General features: G+C 40.7%; 1 protein-coding gene across 2 annotated transcripts in view; it reads right to left on the bottom strand.

Annotated features, from left to right (window-relative positions):
* Positions 1-24,961, bottom strand: part of Auts2 (activator of transcription and developmental regulator AUTS2) — a 1,104,996-nt gene that overhangs the window by 578,345 nt on the left and 501,690 nt on the right. The gene's annotated exons all lie outside the window — the stretch shown is intronic.

Here is a 24,961-nt window from a genome sequence, read left to right as displayed (position 1 = left end):
ACAACAGTGTGAAAGGAAAAAAAAATCTGTGTCCAAGGCCAGCTTTGTTAGGCGTCAGATTTCATCACCCAGACCTCCAAGCAACCCATCGCACGGCACATTTTCAAGGTTAACTGGGGAATTGTTTAATGAATGGAGAGTTATTCAATCAATGGATCCTGAAGAAGCTGAAACCTTGTCTCCAAGAATCTGCACATTTAGCACTGCAAATGAACGGTTCAGTGGGTAGAGCCACTGGCTGCCAAGACTGACAACCGAAGTTCAAGACACAGGTCTCAGGGTGGAAGGAAAGAATCAATTCCCTCAAGTTGTTTTCTGGCCTCTACAAGATCACCAAGGCACACACATGCATGAGTACACCATCCCCCGCCACACACAAACAATTAACGAACTAACTACTTCTTATTGTCCCCTGAAAAGGTGAAATCTCAACAAAACCTGCCTTGATCACACTGGCCTGTCTGTGGAGGACTACCTAATTTGCCAATCGATTTAGGAAATCCACAGCCACTGTGGGCAGCACTGTTCCTAGGCAGGCGATCCGGAGCTGTGTAGGAAACAGGAAATGTAGCTGAGAATAAGCCAACTGACAAAGGTAGCATGAACGTTCCTCTGTATTGTCTGCTCCAATTTCTGCTCTGACTTCTATCATTGATGAACTATAATTTGAGTCTGTAAATAAAATAAATCCTTTCCTCCCCTAGTTTGCTTTTGGTTGGCATTTTTGATCACAGTAAAACAATCACCTTGCACAGATACTTCATCAGGTACATTGCAGTCTTTTAAGACAGAATGTACTGACCACCAAATGCTTCACTCATATTCCCCTAAATTATTAAAGGCTCCAATGTGAAGGAGGTTGAGAAATGCCTAAATGTCACATATTGCTAAAATGTTGAATGAAAAATAAGAGTTTGGGGTGAAGACATATAGAAGTCCTTGGTAGGATACATGAAACAGGGACTGTTTTTATTGATACCCTTTTAAAACTACAGACTACAACTACATTTACCTCAACCCTAATGAAGAAAATAAATAAAATTCTGCTATGTCCAAGCATGAGACAGGTAACAGAATGAATGATGCCTAATAAGTACTATCCAGTATCTCAGAGAACACAGCTTGTTATTTTCAGGTCCTGACAGTCTATAAACTATTCTTTCTGACATATCACACAACCTGTTACTCTGCAGTCTGTATTAGGAAGCATTCATAAAAACACAACTATTGAAGCCTTCATGCCTGACACAGCAACTGTCCGAGGTAGGACACTGAAAGCAAACAAGATCAGGAAAACTGGCATTATGTGAATGGGCCACTAGGAGTGTGGCCTTCCCTGGAGAGCATAGGCTGCTAGGAATATATACTTATAGGGGATTTTGGGGGTATAGGGTACCTTCTCCCCTCTAAATATTCTTTCTCTTTATATAGCCTTTCTCTCTATATAGTCTCTCTCTATATTCTTTCTAAATGCATATGTTTTCTCAATATTTATGTATTCTTGTTCTATGTCTTCTCTCTATTTTTAATCTATATATAACATATATTAATTATACACACATTCCAGCACAGTGCAAAGTCAGGTTTGGGTTTCAGTTTAGAGAGTACAAGTATAACTGGAAGAAAGAGACATTAAGGGTTCAGGGACCTTTGAGGCCACAGCTCTCTATAAGCTGTCTATGTTCCTGGTGGCTTCCTCAAGCCTTTAACCTGTAAAGAAGCCAGAAAAAGACACCAAGAGGTAAGAAGAAGAACAACTGGCAGCCACAGAGAGAGAGATTACTCCTCTTACTCCTTCCAAAGAACGTCTAACCTCTGAATGGAGAAATGCAAGCTCCCCAAAGAAATCTCTGTTCTCAACTGTATTTGCCCACATCAGAGTATAGTCCAGCTGCATTCAAGGTCTTTCCTTCGAAAACGTCTCTCCTTTATCACCCTTGCTACTCTGAGAGTCTAAGACATATGTGCTTTATTCCCACATCTAATTTTCCCCATCTCCACCCTATAGCTTTGCTGTCTATTTTCAAATTTGATCAGGCACTGCCTGGGACCATGCTAAATAGGAGAGGGATCTTTTTCAGGAGGGAGGGGCAATAATACCACAGGCCACAATCCAAGTCTGGAGTTCAGGGGTTTGTTAGCCTGATGACTTGAGTTTGGACCATTAGCACTGATGTAAAGTGACAAATGCAGGACTGTGAGATGGCTCAGTTGGCTACAGGTCGACTTGCTGCCAGGCCTGATAACCTGAGTCTGAAACCCAGGGCTCGATGTGGGGAAAGGAAAGAACTCACTACCATTTCTCAAGTTGTCCTCCGACCTTCATACGAATGACACAGGCACACCGTGAGCGCGTGCACACAGAGTGAGTTTGGTAAAAGATTGGTTGAGGGGATATCTATTTGGAATTCCAGCACTGATGGCAAGACACTGAAACCCTGGCCAGTCAGCTTAGCTTAATGGATGGGAACTGGGCTCAGAGAGATCTAACCATAGTAGAGTGGAATGGAGAGTAATACAGGAAGATAACGACACTGACCACTGACCTCCATGCCAAGGGACATGTATGAGTGCAGATGTGTGCGTGCACATACACACCCACAGAGGGGGGTGCGGGAGGGAGAGAGGGAGGGAGGGAGGGAGGGAGAGGCACTCTAGGATCACTATCTGACAGCACTCTGAGCAAATGGCATTCCAAAGCTTATGCCATAATGAGGCGTCCACATGGGAAGAACAAACTCAGGCTGGCAGCAGGGAGCAAGCCTGCTGAGCCTTCAGCTGCTCATTCACCAGACCTGGAAAGCCAGTCCCCAGAGGGCTCCATCCATCAAACACACGATGCTACAATTGGATCCAGAAAAGCAATTAGCAAGTACACTCTTCCAACAAAACGGGAGATCAGGATCCAACTATCAGCAGCCAGAGAGATCAACACAGAGAGGGTCACTTTCAGGTCATCCAGACCTTGTCACCAGTGCTGGCTTTCCCGTTCCTGCATCCTGCTCTCAGACCACGGCAACACCACCATGATTCAACACAGAGCCGTTCGCAGCAATCACAGCTTCTGTAACCTTCACTTACTGAAGTGTGATATTAATAGTGGGGATAGAAGATTGACCAAAAAAGGCCATGAGAGTCAAAAAAATCCCTGCTAAATATTTTGATGTTAAGGCACCTAATCAAAACATAAAACAACAGAAGGAAGGAAGGAGGGAGGGAGGAAGGGAGGGAGGGAGGAGGAGGGAAAGAAGAATGAACAACTAGGTTTTACTGCCTCCTTAAAAGGTGTAGCTTGTAGAAAGCATTAAATGGAGTTTGGTGTAGTGGCACACACCTATAATCACACACACACACACACACACACTCTCTCGAAGTATAGCCAGAAAGATCAGAGTTAAGTCTGGTTACAAGGAGTATGTTTGTCCAGGGATGTATGTTTGTTCCCTGTCTCAAACAACAACAAAGATAAATGAAAAGGAAGAGAAGGAAAGAGGAAGGGAGGAAGATGAGTATGGAGAGGGAAGCAGGGGAGATTAAGTTGGTATTTTAGGGAAGGGAGAAATGGCTCAGAATTTACAAGTGTCTGCTAGTCTTCCAGAAGGTCTGGATTTAGTTCTTAGCACCCATACCTAGTGACTCATGACCATCTGTAACTCTAGGCACAGAGGATCTTATGTGTTCTTCTGGCCACCTCCAGAACTCAACACGCCTATGGTGCACATAAACTCATGTGGATATGCACACATGAAGAAAATAAGCAAGTAAATGAACAAATATAAAAATAATTTGAAATTTTACTCCCTATCTCCTTGAAAACAACAATATCTAAAGATTTTGTCTCTATATATAGATATATCTCCAAGACAAATAACAATCCTATCTCATTTATTACATTTAGTCAACCTGTCATTGAATTTCTTCAACTCAAGTCAAAGAAACAAATAATGTCCCCCGTTCTTCTTCCATTTTCCTGGCAGGCTCAACCTTCTAGCCCTGAGACCTTCAGCAATTGTTCCTCTGATGGACACTTTCTCCTCTAGGAAATGACATAGTGACACAGGTAAAAGGTGATTTGGGTAGACCGCTGTGTCAGAAATTGTCGGGATCTGATTTAGAGACCTTGCTTTTGTCAAGAAAGACAGTTGGATGTCTGCTTTAAAGAAGGACTGGGAATATTTTCATCAAAGGTTTGAATTGAAAAACGGTAGGAGGTAAATATCTGAGATGTTGCCCAGAAAGACTGCAGTCTCTGTGCAATTACCATTAACACAGGGCAGCGGCTGCTCGACGGAGTAATTCAATCTGGTGGCCTACATTTCATCACGAGGCAATTCTGAGCCAAGACATAAAAGGCTGCTGGGGCGTGTGTGTGTGTGTGTGTGTGTGTGTGTGTGTGTGTGTGTGTACATGTGTGTGTTTGTATGTAAGTGAATGATTGGGCTCTCTTACCCCAAATCCTGAAAAGTTGGGTGTTATTTCCTTCACAAGGCCTGATCATGAATCTCTGAACATTTAACAAAAGAACATAAGATGGAAATATGCATTTTTTGACATTTGTCACAGTGAGGTTTTATGCTACCTTGTCAACAACAGAAAAGAACTAAATGTAATGGGTTCTCACATGTACAGCCCAGCACAGAGAGGATACACCTGACATCATCACACACAGTGGGGAAGTAGTTTTTCTCGTTAAAAGCGCGTGATTGACACATAAATGAAATACAACAAAACCTACATATTTAAAGTCTAAAAAGTTTGCAAATTTGACTATGTCTTTGCTTAGGTGTTTGTCTTTTGGTGTCATCATCCTCGTCCCCACCTTAACTTTCAATGCAGGGCCTCTCAGTAAACCTGCAGCTTGCCATCTGGCTAGACTGGCTGCACAGCAAGTGAGATCCTGCTGTCTGTTTCCCCAGTGCTGTGGTGGTAGGTATAGCACTAAACCTGGAATTTATAAGGTGCAGGGATTTAAATTTGGGTCCTCATGCAGACACATCAAGTACTTTCTCCAGTGAGCCATCTCCCAGCCCCATATCTGACTTTTTCTAAATCCCTACCCTGTTTCTCAATGTGACTGTGTCACATTCCCAGCTGTAGTGTGGGACAGACAGCTCTAGTTCCTCAGTATCCTTACCAACACTGTTCCTGGGAACAACATTTAGGTGACGTTATAGGTACGAAATGCTTCTCCCTTGCTCTCCGTTAACTATTTAATGACAGGCTCACTTGATTCTATGTTATCTTTTCAGTGGACTACCACTTTGAATCTTCTGCTCACTTGTGAAAGTGAATTTTGTATTCTTATTACCAGAAATTAAGATTCCCTTGCTCGCTTTTCCCCTTTATCTAATGAGTTTTCCCTTATCAGATGCATATGTAGAACTCTAGGTGAAATTATCACTTAACTCTCTTGTCGCTGCCACAGGAGAGACACTCACTGTGTATGTCATTGTTTGAATCTGAAATGAAAACTCGCATTTGGAAGGCTCGTTGCCTTCTCGCGGGCTGTAGGGGAAGTGGGAGGATTGTGAGGGCTCTGACTTACTTCACAGGTAGACTCACAGACAGATTCAAGTGGTGGCAACCTGAGCCTTGCTTGAAGAACTGGAATACTATAGGTGTGTCATGAAAAAACAAAACTTTGTCCCCACTTCCTCCTGTTGGCTCTTCACATTCCTGCCAGCAAGCACTAAGCACTTCTCACTTAAACACCCAGCTGCCCTCGTCCACCTACCCTGGCCTACAGCCGCAGTCAATCAAGCCTGAGGTGTCAAGTACAGTTCCGCCTCCTTCCAGTGCTGGGGCTCAGACCTGGGGTTGTACATATGCTAGACATCTCAGTTTTCTTTTGATTTTTCAAGTTTTGTTTGTCTATTTGTTTCACTTGAGTCAGAATCTGCCTATTTAGACTCAGTAGGCCTGGAACTTGCTATGTAGACTAGCTGGCCTTTAACTCACAGAGATCTATCTGCCTCTGCCTCCTGAGTACAGAGATTGAAGGCATGTATCACCACAACTGCCCTATTTTATTTTATTTTGGTTTTCGTTTTAAGGCAGCATTTCTTTCTATAGCCTGCCCTGTCCTGGGCTAGGCTGGCACCAGGCTCTCACTCCTACCTGCCTCTGCTTTCTGAATTCAACGAGTAAAGGTATATACCACCAAACTAGTCATCGTCAATTTTGTTTTAATAATGCATGACTACTAATAATTTTCTCTTTCTAAATGATCTTTAAAATGTTCATTTAGAAAGAGAAATAGGGCAGTTGTGGTGATACGTGCTTTCAATCTCTGTACTCAGGAGGCAGAGGCAGATAGACATTGTTTAAATATGTGGAATATAGTCATAATAACTTTTGAAATCTCTTTCTAGGAATACTGACATCTGTATCACTTGTAATGTGTATGTGTGTATACATGAGTGTGTGCACGCGCATACATGCATCCAGCTACCTTCAGATGGTCAGTTCTTCCTGAGGGCTGCAGGCTGCATGCAGTCTGCATAAAAGCAAGAAACAGTTACTTAGTTCTGTCTAATAGCTGCAACCATCTGAATCTCTCCTTGCTTACCAGACTGTATCAGCCACTTTTCTGTCACTATGATAAAACAATCTAACAGAAAGGAAGTAAGAAAAGAAAAGGATTATTTTGGCTTACAACTCTAGAAGGGGCACAGTTCATTGGGTGGCAAAGACACAGCAGGAGGAGCACAAGGCCAGCATGGAAGTCAAGAAGCTGGCTGATCAGACTTCACCCATAGATCAGAAAAGAAAGGAAGAGAACAGGAAGTGATGTCATTTTATACAAATTCAATATACTTTATAGACTATACAACCCCAGTAATACATTTCCTTCAGCAAGGTTCCACCTGCTAATGGTCGCACAACCTCCAAACAGTGCTATGAACTGAAAATCAAGCACTCAAATACATGAGCCTTTGAGGGTCATTTCCTACTGAAGCTACAACAAAGACTCTCAGCCGTCTACAAACACAGATAATAAGTGGAATCTTTGAGCTCCTCCTTACCCTGCTGGGGCTTAAAACTCCTTCAAGGAAGACGACGACGACAAACAGGGCTCATGGCCAAACTTGTTTAATTTCTTTCAGGTAGCACTGTCTTTCACTACCTGTGTCTAGTGTCTTGCACGTGTGAGGACTCTCCCTTGAGACTGTGGATGGCAGCTTTAAAAATAGTGCAGGTAATCTGCAGCGGGGTACATGCTTATGTACTCCACACTTGTTTTCTACTTCCCACAGTCTATTCTCTGTCCTGCAGCACACCACCACAGTCAACAGTGAGCTTCTCAAAGCACGTGTCAGGGAGGGGTATTGCCTCTACAGTCTCCATCTTATGATGCATAACCTGCTTGGCTGATACGACAGCTTCAATTTCATGAATCGTAATGCGTGGTTTTGTATTCTAGGCTCTCATACTTGCATGGCTGGTATTACAGGTGTGTGACATCAAGCTATTTTAGGTAGTGCTGGGGATAGAACCCAGGGCTTCTTCACCTATGCAAGACAGGGGGACTCTACCAACAGAGGTACAAACCAGAACATCATTTGTTTAGTCTATGTATGCTGGGGCTGTAAGGTGGTAAAAGGAGTGTGCCCATGTGTGGAGGTCAGAGGACAACATGGAGGAGTCAGTTGCCACCTTCCAACCATGCTTTGGGTGTTTTGTCACAGAATGTAAAATAAAGGCTAGCTGGCAGGCATCTGACTTCATCAGAGGCTAATGACGCTAACGACAAATGCTGTAAGAATGCTTTAAGACTTGGGGTGAGTCTAAATTTGTGCAAGTTAAGACATAAAACAACAAGAAAGCCTGCCTTCACTCCTTGTTGTTACTATTATAGTTGCTTGTTTTGAGCACAATTACTTAAAAACAGTATAGATGAGAAAAACTGCTCTTGGCAACTTGATCTAAGATTTTTGTGTGTCTGCGTCCATTTCCAAACTGTGGCTGCAATTCTTCAGTTCCCCACCACAGGCTTGGTAACCTTGGAAAACCATTCTCAGTGCACTTGTACAGTGTTATGCTAACTACACATGATGAATTTTTTTAAAGATTTATTATTTTTATCAATGAGTATATGTCTGTGTATGGGTATGTATGTATAGGTCTCCACAGAGACAAGAAGAGGAATCAGATGCCCCTGGAGCTGGAGGTAACAGTGGTTATGACACAGCTGAAGTGTGCACTGGGAACTGAACTCAGGTCTGCAAAACTGGCAAGTGCTCTTAACCACTGAGCCATCTATCCAGTACTCCTTACGTGATAAGAATGACTGAATTAGGAAGTCTCTGAAACTGGAAGGAGTTCTGATAAACTTGTAAAGTAAAAGTACTTACATACACTAATCCTCAAATGCTCAGAAAGAAACATTGAGTTTCTAATACTTTATATACACTTAATTAAAACACCTGCTTACAAAAGCCAACTGAGAAGCATTTTACAAACTCAAATTTACCTTATGTTAGTACTCCTTGAAAAGCAACACTACAGCAAAAATGTTAGTTTAATAAAAACAGGAGGATCTTCCCAGATCTATTCTAGTAAGTGCAGTAGCCTGGTCATTTTTAATCCACTTCTGTAATACTCACATGTCCTAATAAGTAATTAAGAATTCTTACTACTTCATATTATACCTTGCTGTTATGTTTCTTTGATCAAACTTGATATTTCAATTAAATAAAATTGTTTTTTACCATAATTTTGTAGTGCATTCACTTGCACTTCACTTCTTTGCTTTTTAAGTGACTCAAAATATTAGATAGGTATTAAATTTATTGATGGGTATTCATCCATTTTAATTGAAAATAGTGAAATGTGAATACCTCATCATGTAAAATTTTACTTTTTTATTTATTTTTATAAGCTACAGAGAAGTGTCTCTGAGGCAAGTTAAGGAACATGTACATTTATTTTTTAATGTTATAGAAGTGATAGGGACAGACAAACAGATAGACAGAGACATAGACAGACAGACAGACAGACAGACAGACAGAATGGCTAACCCACCACTGGTCTGTTTTTACATGATCCCTCTAGAATACTGATGTTTTCGAAAAATAAAGGTGGCTTACATTTAGAAGTATTACCCTTTATTTTGTGAAATCAAAGTTATTTACTTTCTGGTTAACTCTCTTCTCACCTTATATCTTCCATCTGCAACCTCCACATAAAACCTCCCACACCCAAATTTCTCCTTTCTCTTTTTATATGTCATATGGCTCCAGCATGAGGGATGCCCCATCGCAATGGCGTCTTAGGAGTTTCCGTATTACATCTGTAGTTCTGCAGAGCTTACAGGGCCCTATTCCTCCTGCTGCACTGTAGGTTACCAATAGATTCTGAAGGAGGGGTAATCACTATCTTCAGTCAGGTACCTTATGAAGAGTTGACCAGGCTCCTAAGGAATTGTTCCAAACCTGTGGTCATGCAAAAGCTAAACTATGTGTGTCTCAAAAGAAAACAAAACTAGACACGAATGAGAACCAACAAATGAAGTCTCCTGATTGAAGAAAGGAGCCTTGTAGAGAGGAGAGAACTGATAGACATAGGGGGGAGATAGGGGACTTGAATTTAATAAATCAGAATAAGCATTATGCACGGATGACATTTTCACAAAGTAAACCTAATAAATGGTTCTACACTTCTAAGAGTTGTAACTAAGGATTTGACGCTATTGGATAAATACTTTACTTGGATAAATACAATACTTTTGAATAAATGTAACCATACATGCTTTTGGTTTCTAGGAAAGACACAGTTTTGCCCAGGTCAGTGTTTTTAAAGTGTTTCTATCTTGTTTTTGAAAACTTTAAGATTTCACTCAGAACCTCAATGAGCTTATTTCCTGTATGAAAGAGTGCATAGGTCAAAATTATCAATATTGCAACCTTAAAATTTGAAACAAAATGACCTTTAAATAGTCACTAATTCACTTCAGATTAAGAAGAAGCACAATACTGGTCCTGGCAAGATGGATGTGAGTTCATTACCTGGGACCCACAGAATATAGGGAGAAAACGACACTTAAGGGTTCTCTGATCACTTTAAAGATGCCATACTGCATGTGTACCCACCCATACACGAATACAGATAAGTAAGGGTTAGAATAAAACAAATTATGGACACAGTACATTCTAATAGCATCTGTGCTGGCTAATTTTATATCAACTTGATACAAACTAGAGTCAACAGAGCAGAGGGAGAATCAATTAAGAAAATGCCTCCATAAAATTTGGCTATATGAAAGCTTGTAGGATACTTTCTTAAATATAGGTTGATGGGGGTGTTGTGGGGAGCCCACTATGCGCTCATAGAGAGCAGGTAAGACTTGACACTGTGACAGTCTAGGGGATACCATTGACGAAGGTGAAGACTCTGTACCAGTTGAAGACCCAGGGCTTCATGCAGACAAGTTGAATCTTGCCTCCATGAAGAAAACCCTAGAGAAGCTATTGGTGAAATTGCAGACTCCAGCATTTTGGAGATGCCAGTACCATGGGATGATGACCAAGAACAGCAGCAGATATTAAATGCAGTCACCTATAGCCTAAAAGACGAGCTGTATGAGGTGCAGAGGGTAGAACCAACCAAGTGTTGCCTGCGCTCTGGAGGAGACTGGACGATGGTGAGTGAATCCACACATTACACACTGAGTCATTTATGAACCTAGGGTTTGGTTTTACTTTGATCTGACTGTGATTATGCCATTGTTCTGCCCTCTTGAAATAAGAAAGTATTTAATTTATTTTTGATATTTTTTCAAGAGCCCATATTTGAGAGACTGAATTTTAAGTTTTAAACAAGACTAGGGATTTTTAAATAGACTGAATTTTACAGTGTTTGAATTTGTAAAGACTATGGGACTTTTAAAGATGATTGAACTTTTTATTGTGATTTTATATTAATGTGTGAAAGAAGAAAGAAAAGATTATGGCTTAATGGTGATGACGGGTCAATTGTGCAGAGTTTGATGTCAACTTGACACAAGGTATAATCATCAGAGAAGAGAGAAGACTCAGTTGAAAAAGTACCTTCATAAGATCTGGCTATATTTTCTTAATAGTGATTGATGGGGAAGGGCCCAGCGGATTGTGAGTGGGGCTACACTTATGGTTCTGGGTTCTCTTAGAAAGCATAATGAGGAAGCCAGGAGGAACCAGTAAGCAGTACCGCTTCATAGCCTCTGCATTAGCCCCACCCTCCAGGTTCATACCCTGCTTGAATTCCTGTTTTGGTTGTTTCCAATAAACAGTGATGTGGAACTATAAACCATATAAGCCCTTTCCTCCTCAGTTTGCTTTTGGTGATGGTATTCATCACAGAATCTTAGTTAATATTGTGATATTTAATTCTATCCACGTGGAGTCCCCCACCTTCATCTCTAAAGAAAGTATCACTTTATTATAAAGTAAGAAAAAGAAAGAGAAAAAACTACAAAGTGAATTATGTTAGCTTTTTGTTGTAAAATTATAGAGTAAGAAATTGAACCTTCCCTCTCTGGTGACTGCACCTTGTGTCAAGTTGACAAAAAAAAAAAAAAAATACCCTGCACAACTGACCCCTTTTCAGCTTGAAACACAAACTCCTCACTGGTAAGCCACAGCCTTTACTTTTTTCTTCATTCTCAAGACCACACATCAATATAAAATCACAATAAAAACCTCTAGAATCTTACTAATTCAAACACTGGAAAATTCAGCCTATTTAAAAATCTGAAGTCTCTTTTAAAATTGAAAATGTCTTTAAAATTCAGTTACTCAATTGTGGGCTCCTGTAAAAACGAGAAAAAATTGTAAAACACAAAAGGCAAATGTGCTATCTCAGTGGCTCCAATGGGCCCTACTCCTGCTTAAACTAGCATATTCTAGCACACTGTGGCAATAACTCTATTTCTTAATTGTTCTTATTATAAACTCTCAACAGGTATATCGCTTCTCAAAAGGTGAAAAGATGAATTAACTACAGTCATTTCAAATCTCTTGTCACTTACTTAAAACTTGTATTTTACTTTGATGTTGTTTTGGGGGTTAGGCATTTAGCCACAGCCATTAGCAGCAATATAATCTTCAACAAGACCAGAAGAGTCTCAATTGTCTCCTTACTACAGGACTATCCCACATATGTGAAACAACCAAGACTTCGTGGAGTGAGCCCTTCTATAGAGATTTCTCAAATCACTGCTTAACAAACATTAACCAGATCAACAGGCTGGGGGGGGGGGGAGAGGGGGTTGAGGGGGAGAGAGAGAATCAAGAAGTAGTAGTCTGGGCAGTCCTTGACCTACATATATGTATGTATGTCCATTCTTGAAATTCTTCAGTAAACTAAGAATACCTCAAAATTGTGCCACGGTCTCACCCAGGATCTGAAATTGTGTGGGATCCTTGAAACACACAAGAGTTTTTCAAATTTCCTTTTAAATTTAAAAAGTGAGCTATGAACACTGGCAAATATAGAGCAGTCACATTTCATGATTTGAACCTGGCCATGCATGTGATATCACATCCTCGGAATCAAACTAATTGGCACAACAATGACTAACCCCTCCAAGCAGAGTGAGAATTGGTTACACAGGCTAGATAAATGGACAAGGTGATAGTTTGTGTTTTTACTATCATCTACGTCATTTGGTGTTTTCTCTCTCTGTTTGTCTCTGTCTCTGTCTCTGTCTCTCTCTCTCCCCCTCTCTCTCTCTCTGTGTGTGTGTGTATGTGTGTTTGTATGTAAATGAACACCTTTCCTCTTATTATCTTATATCATCCACAGCCTACAACATCTGGCAGAGTCACCTCCTATGGTGAGTTGTAGGCCAGCTTGGCTACACAGAAAGATCCTGCTTTTAACAAACAAACAAACAAAAACAAACAAGCAAGCTACTATAGAATATCTTAAAAAATTATTCAATGAAGCAAAAAATGCAAAGGTTCTCATACTGTATAAATACTTTTGGCTTACATACGTTTAAATAAATACATCTACATCATGTGACTTATTCCTTTAGGAATAGTTTTCGTAGGACACTCTGTATTTCAAGGGAACAATATCAATTTCACAATTACTGTGAAAAATAAATATTTCATACAATCTGTCAGATGGGGGCAGGACTCAGAAAGTCTCCTGCTCTCTTGGACAAAATTTGCCTTGTTGTGCAAGGCAGAGTCTCCTGTACCCCTGAGTGACCTCTAATATGCTCCACCTCCAAGATGACCTTGAGCTTTTGATCATCATGCTTGCCTGACTAGAGTGCTGCAGTTAATGGTGAGCTCATCATATCTGCTCGTGCAATGCTGGCAATAAAACCCAGGACTTCATACAAGCTCAACCAACTGAGGTATAACCTGGCTTATGATTTTTAATGATCTGGGAATACTCTGCAGTCAAAAATGAGAACAAACACATAATTTTGCCAGGCCTAACCCATATACTATACGCATCTTCATTTTGAAATTCTTCAGAAAAACTGTAAAAGTTTCAAAAGTACACACTACACTCACTCACCGTGTGGAATAGTGGGTGATCTCTGAAACACACAAAAGGCTTTTTTCCACTGTGCTTTTACTTTGTTTTGTTTCTATTTAAAAAGTGATCCATGAACACAGATACGTACAGAGCCTTCACATTTCCATGATTTGAAACTGGAACTCCAGGAATAGAAAGGCCATGCATGTGACAACTGAAGTCCTCCTAATCAGACTAATCACCAGCACAACAACCCTAGATGAGGTTTAAAGCACTCTATACATGTTCGGCGATCAATAAGGTCATCCTTTAGTGTTCACACCAGACATGGTTGGGGGTTGGAAATCAGGCAATAGAAACAAATGAAAAGTGTAACATTGCTACTGCTATAGAAAAGTCAAATGGAACCAGCCAGGTGGCTCATCTAAAAAAGTGCTCAAAGCCAGAGGACATCTGACAGCCTGAGTTCTACACCCAAACCGAGGAGGAATCATGAGTTCCACGTGTGAAAGAGACCATAGAGGAGGAAAGAGAGACTCCAACCCATGGTTATTCTCTGAATGTGCCTACTGAGGCACATACAAGCATGTATGTGCCTAACCGTCACCACCCCTATGTATATGTTTTGTTTGTTTGTATTAAAGCAAAGGTGGTTGAGTTTGCTCAGCAGATAAGAGTGTCTGCTGCATAAGTCTGATGTAGCTTCATCCCCAGAATCCATGCAAAGGTAGAAGACAATGAATTACACACACTTTTTCTCTGATCTTTCCACACACACCATGAATCAAACCCTTGAAAATATACAACACGTACACACACACACACACACAAAAAACTTGAAAATAACTATAAGAGTATATGGACGATGATTGCTGAATGTTTGAAAGAGAGTTTAAATTTAATAAAGTCAGTCAGCAATAAAAATTTTAAAATAGCTATCTGATGCTTAAGGAAAAACTGCATACATAGAAGTTCCAGGTATTAAAATATAAATTTCACATCTAAAAAAAAGAACTGGTTTTCCACAAATAAAATCTCTTCAGGAAGCATCTGCACTGCCAGAATGTCTATAACTCTCAAGCTATAGGAACCAAAATAACAGGCATGTTTTACTAAGTAAATTGTAACGCTGACAATTCTTATAAAATGCCAAGTGCCTGTTTGATGCCTCTGCACATGAGGAACTCAGGATTCTATTTGTTCGTGAGGTTCAACTGCTTAATATTATGAACAGTTACTTCTAGAAAATCCTTATGTTAATGCTCATACCCCATCCCCAGGAGATACAAAACCAACACAATATGGTTGTGTTGCACTGTTCTTAAACACACATTTCAAAATTTCTCTACAAGTAAAAAGGACTGGGCGTGTGGCTCAGTTGCTAGAGCTCCTGCCTAGCATACATACATGAAGCTCTAGGTTTGATTTCTAGTTCCACATACACCAAATGGATGCTATCCACGTCTGCAATCTGAGCACTCTAGGGAGAGGGACGATCAGAAACTCAAGGTCACCCTCAGCTACACAGTAAGTTCCAGGCCAGCCTGAGATGCTACATCAAGAAAAAATACATATACAGCAAATATACAAACAGAATAAAATACTTTAATGATTTGGGTTTAGAGTTGAGATGTTAACTTCCCATGATGTCATCAGCACAGTAATGGACCTAATTTTCCTTAGCAATTCTATATGTATCAAAGTATTATACCTACTATAGGACCCTCTACCTATATGCAAAAGGAAAATACCCTCATTGGGCATTGAAATTGAAATAAAGGGTCTGGAGAGATGGCTTAGTGGTTAAGAACACTTAGTTCTATTACAGAGGATGCAAATTCAGTTCCCAACACCCACATAAGATGGCCACAACTGTGTCACTCCAGCTCTGGAGAAGCCAACAAGATCTTCTGGCCTCCTCAGGTAATTGGACATATGCACAGATATACACAATATTTAAAACAGAATCCTTCTTTACTAAAAAATGGAAATGAATAATACTTTGCATGGTGGAATTCTGCATATCACAACTAAGGTAAGTTCTTGAGGCGAACCAGTAATGCTAGTTGTGTTTCATGCTCTGATTTCCTTCAGATATACAGTTAGAGCAATCATGGTGTTCAGTCTTGATAAGAGTTTATGAGCCGTGATCAATACGGGAAATACTAAGAGTGCTGTATAAACCTGGGCTGATGGGCCTTCCTGTGGTTTTCAAATGTTCCTTAAAAATCTGAGGCAGGGGCTAGAGAAATGGCTCAGTGGGTAAGAGCATTGGCTGTTCTTCTGAAGGTCATCAGTTCAAATCCCAGCACCCACATGGTAGCTCACTGCCATCTGTAAAGAGATTGATCCTCTCTTCTGGTGTCTGAAGACAGCTACAGTGTACTTACATATAATAAATAAATAAACCTTTAAAAATCTGAGGCAGCTTTTTGAATTGAGGTCATTTTGCTTTATAACACCACCTCAAGGTGACAGTTTACAGGCCCTGACAGACAGTTGTCACCTACTTGAAAACAGCCACTATTCCCAAGTCACCATGATTTATGACCCACAGTCTCAAGTAGAGAAGGCTATGGTTCTTGTTTCTTTTGTTTGCTATTCAAGGGTTGTAGAACAGCCATTAGTAGTACGAAGAACATCACTTTAAACATGACTGTTACTGGGCCTAATTACTAAGGGAAAATCAGAACTCATTCATTACTCTGCTAAGTGAATTAAGGTTTGTTAGGAGAGATTTATAGCACCAGTCCTTGGGTGATTGCTGGTCTTCCAGAGCATATGGGTACAGGACCTGACAGTTTATTAACTGTGCTGTATCTAACAGCATGCTGCCAAGGTGTTTTTGTTAAAACAACACTGTTATTCTAAATGGATAAACAGTTTTATACCAGCAAAAGAGCATTTTAAATGTTTGTCTTCTGAAGGCAAGTACTGGGAGTCTGAGAAGAACCTCCAAACTATGAGAGCCTCCAATAACTCTTGTTTACAGTCAACGCTGGCTACTGGAAAATGTGACACTCAGAGCAAAACCTAGCACTTCTCCTGTTAACAAGCCCCACTTGTGTGTTCTAATGTTGTTCACAATAATACTCTTGGTGACTCAGCAAATGCTAAGACTCTCATGTTAAGGGTAGGAAAGACAAGTAATTTACACTTTGGGTGGAGATGGATATATGGATAAGTATGTATGTAATGTGTATATGTATATGTATGTATATGTATATGTATATATACATTGAAGAAAATAAGCAAAGTTATGAGGTCCTTTGATCTTAAAGATTCTGATTGATTCCCAATACAACTCTAAAGCATCTGATTGTATATGCATATATACATAGTTTGTCAGTGCTCAGAGAAAACAGGAGGACCTTGACTATGGCTTATCTGGTATATAATATATATATCAACTTATGTAACATTTATGTGATATGGACATCTACAAACTTAAGGCCTTTTTTTTTTTTTTTTGATTCACTGATTGACTGTACCGTCTGGGAGTCTGAGTCCTCTGAGATAAAGCTCTTATCTGATCATCTAGTTATGGAATAGGAAAAGCCAACAAATGTAATTTCTCTATAAATACACATTCTACATAAGCAAAATTTAGCATGAGAAAAGTACGGCATGCCCATTAATGATGACTAATTCTTAATAATGAATTAAAGAACACAAAGGCTTTTCCACACAAAGGTCTGTCATGCCGATAGGTATCTGATGCTATAGGGTACTACTCAGGGATCACACTGCCCTTGCATTCCTATGACTACGATGGCAGCATGCAGAGGAAGCAAGGCCAACAGGAAGTACCAGGCCCCTGTGGTACAGACTTCACTAGTCCTACAGAGCAGACATGAAATGTCACAAATGATCCACCGATAGCAAGTTTCTTGTTTGGTAGCTTGTTAATTCTCTTTTCTCATAAATCATTTTTTCCTACTTTAGATCTTTAGCAAACATGGAGCAACTGGGTATTTCCCCATATTCATGAGGAATATGTAAACTATCACCTCACTCTTTAATAGACTTGCCAACATCCCAGGCCAAGGTTTCCTACACCTAGCATGAGAGTCAGGACTGATCATCAAGTGACAGCATAGCAGGTATGTTGAGATCAGAGAACAGCTTACTAGAGTCAGAATTATCCCTCTCCCTCATGGGTCCAGGAGATTGAACTCAGGTTTGGTAGCAAACAATGTCATTTGTTAAGCTAACTCACCAAACCTCTGGAAGTATTTTAAAAATTACAGTTCAAAAATATTTTCAAATGGGGTGGGGATGGAACTTGATGGCAGAGTATTTTTCCTGAGGAAAGGTGAACCAATTATCCACACTAGGAAAAGGAGGTAATCATTTTTCCAGAAGGTTCTGGACAACAATAACATGACTTAAAAAGTAAAGGTGATACCTCACATATTGAAAATTATTTTTAAATAAGCACTCAACTTGCTAAATATATATTTTATGCCCAACCTGTCTATTTGTTTGTTATTTATCTATCATTTGTAATCTTTATCTTGGGTTGTAAGAAAAACCAATGCAGTCAAGTGAGCCTTGGTTTTGCTTGCCTCATTTATACCAGGTCAGTAAGTTGACTTCCTCCTCATCTCTTTTCCATTCACTGGTACCTCCTGACTGCACCACACACTTCTTGTCTGTCAGTACTCCTAGCAATTAGGGTGTTCTCTTTTCAGATGAGGTCTCATGGAGCCCAGGCTGGCAGTGAACTCTCTACATAACTGAGGATGGTGTTGAGCTTGTGAACCTCATGCTTCAACCTCCCGACTGTTGGGATCATAGGCAAGTGGACATCATAGCAGTTTTGAGGTGCTGAGGGATGGAACCCAGGGCTTTGAGCAGGCTAAGAAACACTCTGCAAACTGAACTGTGTATACTACTATCATGAGCCAATTATTTGTAAACAGTTGTGATCAAACATTTCAGGAGAGTAACTTAAGTGAAGGAGGATTTGTTTGGACTGGATGTTTCAGAAGTTCACACACTTGACTATACATCTAGGTCGGGAGTGTGCTTGTGAATCACATTAGCTCCACTGTGTGGAAGAAGCATTTCCTTTTAGGAAGTCAAGAAGGAGAGAGATGGAGATAGAAAATGAAGCAAACAAGAGTCCCAACTACATAAGTATACCTAAGCACGATTTACTTCCTGTAGCAATGCTTGGCTCCTAAAACTTCTAGAACCTTCCAACATAGCACAAACAGCTTGTGACCGAGGGTACAACACATCTGGCATCATGGGAAACATAGACTATCGAAACCAAAACACTAATTTGCCTTCTTCTGGAGATATGACACAGTCAACCCAATTCTACTTTGCTAAGCAATTTCTTCATTTTTACTATTTATTTTTATTTTCAATTATATCTAAGTGTATGTGTTTGGGTGGAGAAGTGAGTGCATGTGTCGAGTCCATGTCTACTGAGGCTAGATGAGGGCTTTGGATTGAGCTGAAGTTACAGGTAGTCATAAGCTACATGATGTGTTTGCTGGTAACCAGATAGAATCAGGCAAGAGCAGTAAGTGCTCCTAACCGGTGAGACATCTCTTCAGCTCTCATTATATTGTTTCTTTCTGTTTTTATCTCTGCTGTTCTCTCTGACTCAAAGTTTGGTCCATTTTTTCTTTATTTGTTAAATGTCTGACATTAAATTCTCTATAATTTCAGTAGTTGTTATGGTACCAGAAGATGCTTTACAATCTGCAACAGGAGGAAAAGAACTCTAAAGATGAAACAGAGGCACTTTTGTCTTTGGAGTAATCTAATACTTCTTAACAGGTGAGGCCTGCTCACCATGAGGGAAATCATGTATAGTTCCAGAAATCTAACAAACTACCCATGGTTAGTAAGACCATGAGACGTAATATAACCTGTTACTACCACTCTCCTAAATCAATATAATTCCTAACTGTGTTCTAATTCTTATCCTTAAACACAAGGATACGTGTAGTTCCCACCTCTCATCAAAAGCTTCTTTTTGAAGCAGATGGAAATTATTTGAGAAATCTACAACCAGTCAAAATACAAAAAATACCCGTTCCCACAATTACTGTATACATCTCTGAAACAACTGCTGAGTCTAAGTCTCAGCAACACCAAGGAAGAGGGGCAGAAAGACTGTAATATCTAGAGAACCAAGGTGTCTGTTCCAAGATTATGAATTCTGAATATTCCAGGGAGGCTGCACCCATGATGCCTCAGCAGTATGGTTGCTGAACTAAGACCCAAACAAATCCAACACCAATTTACATACCAGCAGAGATGGGGAATTCTCACAGGGACCCACCTCTAAATGAATGGCTACAACCAATTAAAAATTGCTGAGAGGCATGAGGAGGAGGAGGGAAGAGGATAGAAGAGGGGACGGGAGAGGAGGAGAGGGGAGGGGAGGGGAAGGGAGAGGAGGAGAGGAGAGGGGAGGGGAGGAGAGGAAAGGAGTGGAGAGGGGAGGGGAGGGGAGGGGAGGAGAGGGGAGGAGAGGGGAGGGGAGGGGAGGAGAGGAGAGTAGAGGGGAGGGGAGGGAAGGAGAGGAGGGGAGAGGGGAGGAGAGAGGAGAGGAGAGGAGAGGAGGGGGGAGGGGAGGAGAGAGGAGAGGAGAGGGGAGGGAGGGGAGGGGAGGAGAGGGGAAGGAGGAGAGGGGAGGGGAGAGGAGAGGACACTTGTGAAACTAAAGCTTTCCCAAGGGATAGGCTCCCTAATTGGTTATCCAATAACAAAAGATCTGCCCTAAAAACATACACATTGGAGGAAACAATGCTAAATGGTTTCAGCAGATATTTATATATCTATTTGTTCTAATATAAAAACACAAATAATAATTCAAGAAAAAGGAGCCATGAATTTGAGACAAAATGGTTGGAGAGAGATATAGAACGGTTTGGAGGGAGGATGGAAATTATACAGTAACACAATTTAAAATAAAAATGAAAACAAAGAAATCTAAAAAGCTAAAGTAATACATTTAATAATACATTTATAATAAAAAATTAAAAAAGCAAAGAAATACACAAATTATAACAAATGACCATAGACTTTCCAAGGGTCTATATTAAAAAAAATAAGAATGACATATGGTCACAATGCTGCAGTATGTACCTGCGCCCAGAACTATCCTCACAATTTGAATAATATACAGAAAAACAGTAACTACACACACTCCATCTTAAGAAGGGTGATGCTGTACAACCCTGTCACCTGTAGTATGAGTCATAGGTATCTGTGGGCTGTTTTCCTAGAAAACTGAGAGAGTGACAATTAGCAAGCCAGAAATGTAAGAGAAATCACTAGAGTCAGAGAAGAGATCCCAGGTATGAGGCTGGTGTCCTAAGACACCCCAGACTGCACAGAGGCTGAAGGTCATTCAGAGGGACAGGCATGATGTTTGTCCCTGATCTAAGAGGGTTTTAAGTCCCTTTCACTGAGCTTAAGCTCAGTCTGGGAAGCAAATCTCCTAACTACAGGTGCAGGGGCTCCAGCACTTACACAGCTTCAGAGCCTTTGAAAGATGGATCGGGAGGTAAAGTGTTCTCCACAAAAGCATGAAGCATATAAATAACCAGTTTGGATAGAAAATGTCTATAATGCCAGTGCCAGGAAGGCAGAGATGGTAGGATCCCTGGGAGCTCAATAACCAGCCAGCCCAGCAGGCTTCTTGGTGAGTTCCAGGTTCAGTGAGAGACCCAGTCTGAAGAAGGGTTCTCTCTCCTGACTGTGATCACCTCTCCCAAGAACACTTGCTTTTGGCATCATGGAGGAATGCCTGCAACTTACAACCAATGTCTTAAAACCTGAATTACTAAACAGTTCTGAACTGGCAACCCAAACTTCAGACATGTCAAGTGGTCTTGGCATGCTTTAAAACCCTGGAGGGAGAAAACAGATAAGAAACATTAACAGATTAAAGGGAACGACTCTTGTGCCTGGACAGCCCAGAGAAGAGGTCATTCCAACAACACCATCACCAGGTGATGCACCTAAGCACCTGTGTCTAATGTCCATACACAGTGGGTGACACGCATCTGATCGGACAGAGTTGAGGCCTTCCTGAAAGCTATGGGAATGGACATAAAATGCTTCTATACTCTGGATACAAATGGCAAAGCTCTACTTTCATTTGGTTTCATTTGTAAGTGGTGCCCTCAGTCACAACACTGCATAGTCACCTGACACCAAATTTATCTACTCATTTGTTGTGTGAAAAACAAATAGAGGGTGGAAAGATAACTCCGTGGTTATGGCTCATGAATACTGCTTGTGCTGTGGATGCCAGCTCAGTTCTTAGCACCTACAGCAGGAGTCCAGTTCCAGGAATCTGACTCCCTCTTCTGGGTTCTGTAGGCACTGACACTGCTGTATACATATTTACCCACAAAGGCACACACATTCACATAATTAAAAACAATGAAAATACCTTCAAAGAAAATCTCAAAGGTACATTTTATTGCTTATGATTAACAGTTCTATTCTGTGCACATTAATTACGTCATTTTGTTGAAGATTCACAAGTCTATTAGGTGGGTGGGGAAGTAGAAACAGATATATCAAATACCCTGCCCAAGGTCACACAGCTAGTAACACGAATCATGCTGCTTTGGACTTCATTACACATTATTCAGAGTGAAATTTTGAGTACATGTCTCAGAAGGAAAGAGATCCAGAACTGTTTAAATCAAAACAGAAAATGTATTCAGTGAGCTGACGTTTAAAAAACAAAAAGAAAACCCTATACACACTCCAACAAGTTTCAGTACGCTTGCCAAAAAAGGAAAGAAAAACCCAGCAAATTGATTCCAAGTCGCCTATAATTTCATTTATATTTAGAATGTGAGCTGGGGGTGTGTATGCAATGAGAGAGAAGGAGTGTGTGTGTGTGTGTGTGTATGTGTGTGTGTGTATGTGTAACACTCACGGTATTCAAAGCCTCCCCCAAACGTGTAAAGTTTGTTCCAATCCTTCTCTATTTTGCCTTCTTTGAGAATCCTTTGCAATATGCTTATGTAAATAGTGCTCTTCACTGCTGTTCCCATCTCTCAAATCTTCTGCATAGATTGGAAAACCGACAGACCTAAGCAGACATCTTTGGAACACAAAACCAGGAAGACATAAACAAATATAACCAGATCAAAAACAAAGGCTTCTTCAAAGTCCTTCAGCAAAACGAGACAGACACAATGGAAGAACCGAGACAAATATAAGCACTCTTGGATTTGCCCAATAATGGGTAACAACACACACATCACCTGCACGCATAGACTCCATGATGCATGGATTACAGTATCTGTTTCATGAACAAGCAAAACTTCTGGGTTTTCACCTTAGTTTACTAAAATCTCTACTACAGGACAGGGGAGGAAATGGAAGATCCCAGAGTGAGGAGGGATACTGACAAGGGAGAGTGTTTAAATAAAAACAGTTCTTCCTTGTTAAACTCCAAAGGTAGTGGAACTTAACCAAACCTGACAGCTCATGATTTAATGATAAGAATTAGCTCATCTGCAGTGATTTCCACATTTCAAAGAGTTGTCAAAGTCAATTAATGAGAAAAAAAATCAGTATGGGAATCAACCTGATACTGACTCACCTTCCTTACAAACTCAGTGCGAGCCATTCTCACATACAGATCATGAGCACAATGTAAACAGTGTGTCTCAGGTGGGGGACGAGGGGGCCATCTCAGAATCTGTAAATACATTATCTCCACTGTAAAGCAAGAGACTCACCAATGTGGAGCTCCCTCCCTGAGGTCCAGGACTACATGTGATACTGTTGGACTGACACTGGAAGCAGAGCCCGGTTTTGATGAGGGCTTGGCAACTCCACTAAGGATTTTGCAGGGTGATAACGGAACAATGCGGTCTTGGAAACACATTCTGCGGAGGGGCATTTTTATCATAGCTGAGAGCAGAACGGACATCTGGTACTCATCTTCTCCATGTACTCTAATAACACGGCAGTGCTTGAGATAAGCAAAAGTAAGTCGATTCTACCAAAGCAACTTTAACAAAATGAATGTTTTAAAAGCTAACCAAAGTTGTCCCAGCATTAAAAAAAAACACACTTCCAAATCCTAATCAGGGATTCCCTAGTTATTAAATGTATCATTAGATAATAAAAGCATTCCAAGAACTCAGGAAGGAAAGAGCAAAATAAGATTCTTGAAATGACACTCTTCCTTCAGGGTGATCACACTGACAATATAAATGGCAACAGAATGCTCTGGCTGTAAGGGAAGGTGGGGAAGGTGGTGGATTTGGCTTTATTTCAGAAAGGGAGGTGGGGTGAGGATAGTGAACACGAAGAACGGGCACCACAGCCTGCAGATCTTACTTCCAGCATTGCAACCCACACCCAGCCTGGTGTGAAGAGATGGCAGATGGGACAACGTCTGTTCTTTCAACTGCCGAAGCAAGACACTGAGCGTATCCTGCTCCTTCTGTAAGCATGAATATTCAGGCCCACTCCACAGAACCACCATCAGTGTACTAACTGGATGATGCACGGCCAGAGCCGTCCTTAGCATTCTCCTTGGATTATAGATTGAGACCAAGTTAGTGGGGCCAGGGAAGGGTGCCTTTTGTGTTAAACTTAGGAAAGATTCACTGAAATGATGCTGATTTTCATAATTCAACCAGAAATGCAGTCAGAGAAACGAGTCACAATAAGACTGATTAGCAATGTTAAGAGGACAACATTAAAAGCAGCTGAACTGAATTGGTATGTATTGGCCATGTTTTGTAGCATGTGTTCTCTCTTGGGTATTATATAATATCAAGTGTTACTTCAGAATACAATCAGGTTCCTGTAAGTACTAAAATACACACTGCTATGCTATCTTGTGTAAATAATGGTGGTTTGTAATTCTTCCTCATTTATACTTTGAAAAGGAATACTGAACCCACAAAGGATAATTTTGTTATAAAAATTTAATGAAGCAACCATTTCTCTGTCTTTGAATGAAAGAGAGCATCATAATCCCAGAAAAATATTTCCTCCATCCCTTGCCCTCCCCTGAGAACAGCGTGAAAGGACCAGAACACAGATGATGCATCTGTATTTTCCAAACTGTGGAGTGTGGTGATTTCTGGTTTAAAAGCTAGATACAACTACCAACCAAATACAAGGGAAACATTATTGGAATGCTACCTCCCCTCACAATGAAATAACAGAAACAGAAAAGCAAGTCGCTGTGCCCACAGAAGCTTTTTGGAGTGCTCCAAAGAAGTCAAGTAACTCCATATGTCATCTGACATCCAGCAATTATGGAATTGGGCTGGCAAGGGCAATCCTATCTCGCCATATCTCCGAAATGTGCTAGGTGCCCCACCGAGGCAGGTGCCTCCTGATCCTTAAGGCCCAACAGGTTAAACCCTTCAGAAATAAGACAATCCTCAGTGAAAGGGCAGAAATCAGTGAGCTCGTTAGGACCAAGGGGGAATCCTTGGGTGCCATTTTTTCACACTGTAACAGG

The sequence above is a fragment of the Apodemus sylvaticus genome, chromosome 22 (genome assembly GCF_947179515.1).
Source record: "Apodemus sylvaticus chromosome 22, mApoSyl1.1, whole genome shotgun sequence".
In the NCBI taxonomy this organism is placed as follows: domain Eukaryota; kingdom Metazoa; phylum Chordata; class Mammalia; order Rodentia; family Muridae; genus Apodemus; species Apodemus sylvaticus.
This window is presented reverse-complemented; position numbering and strand designations above follow the sequence as displayed.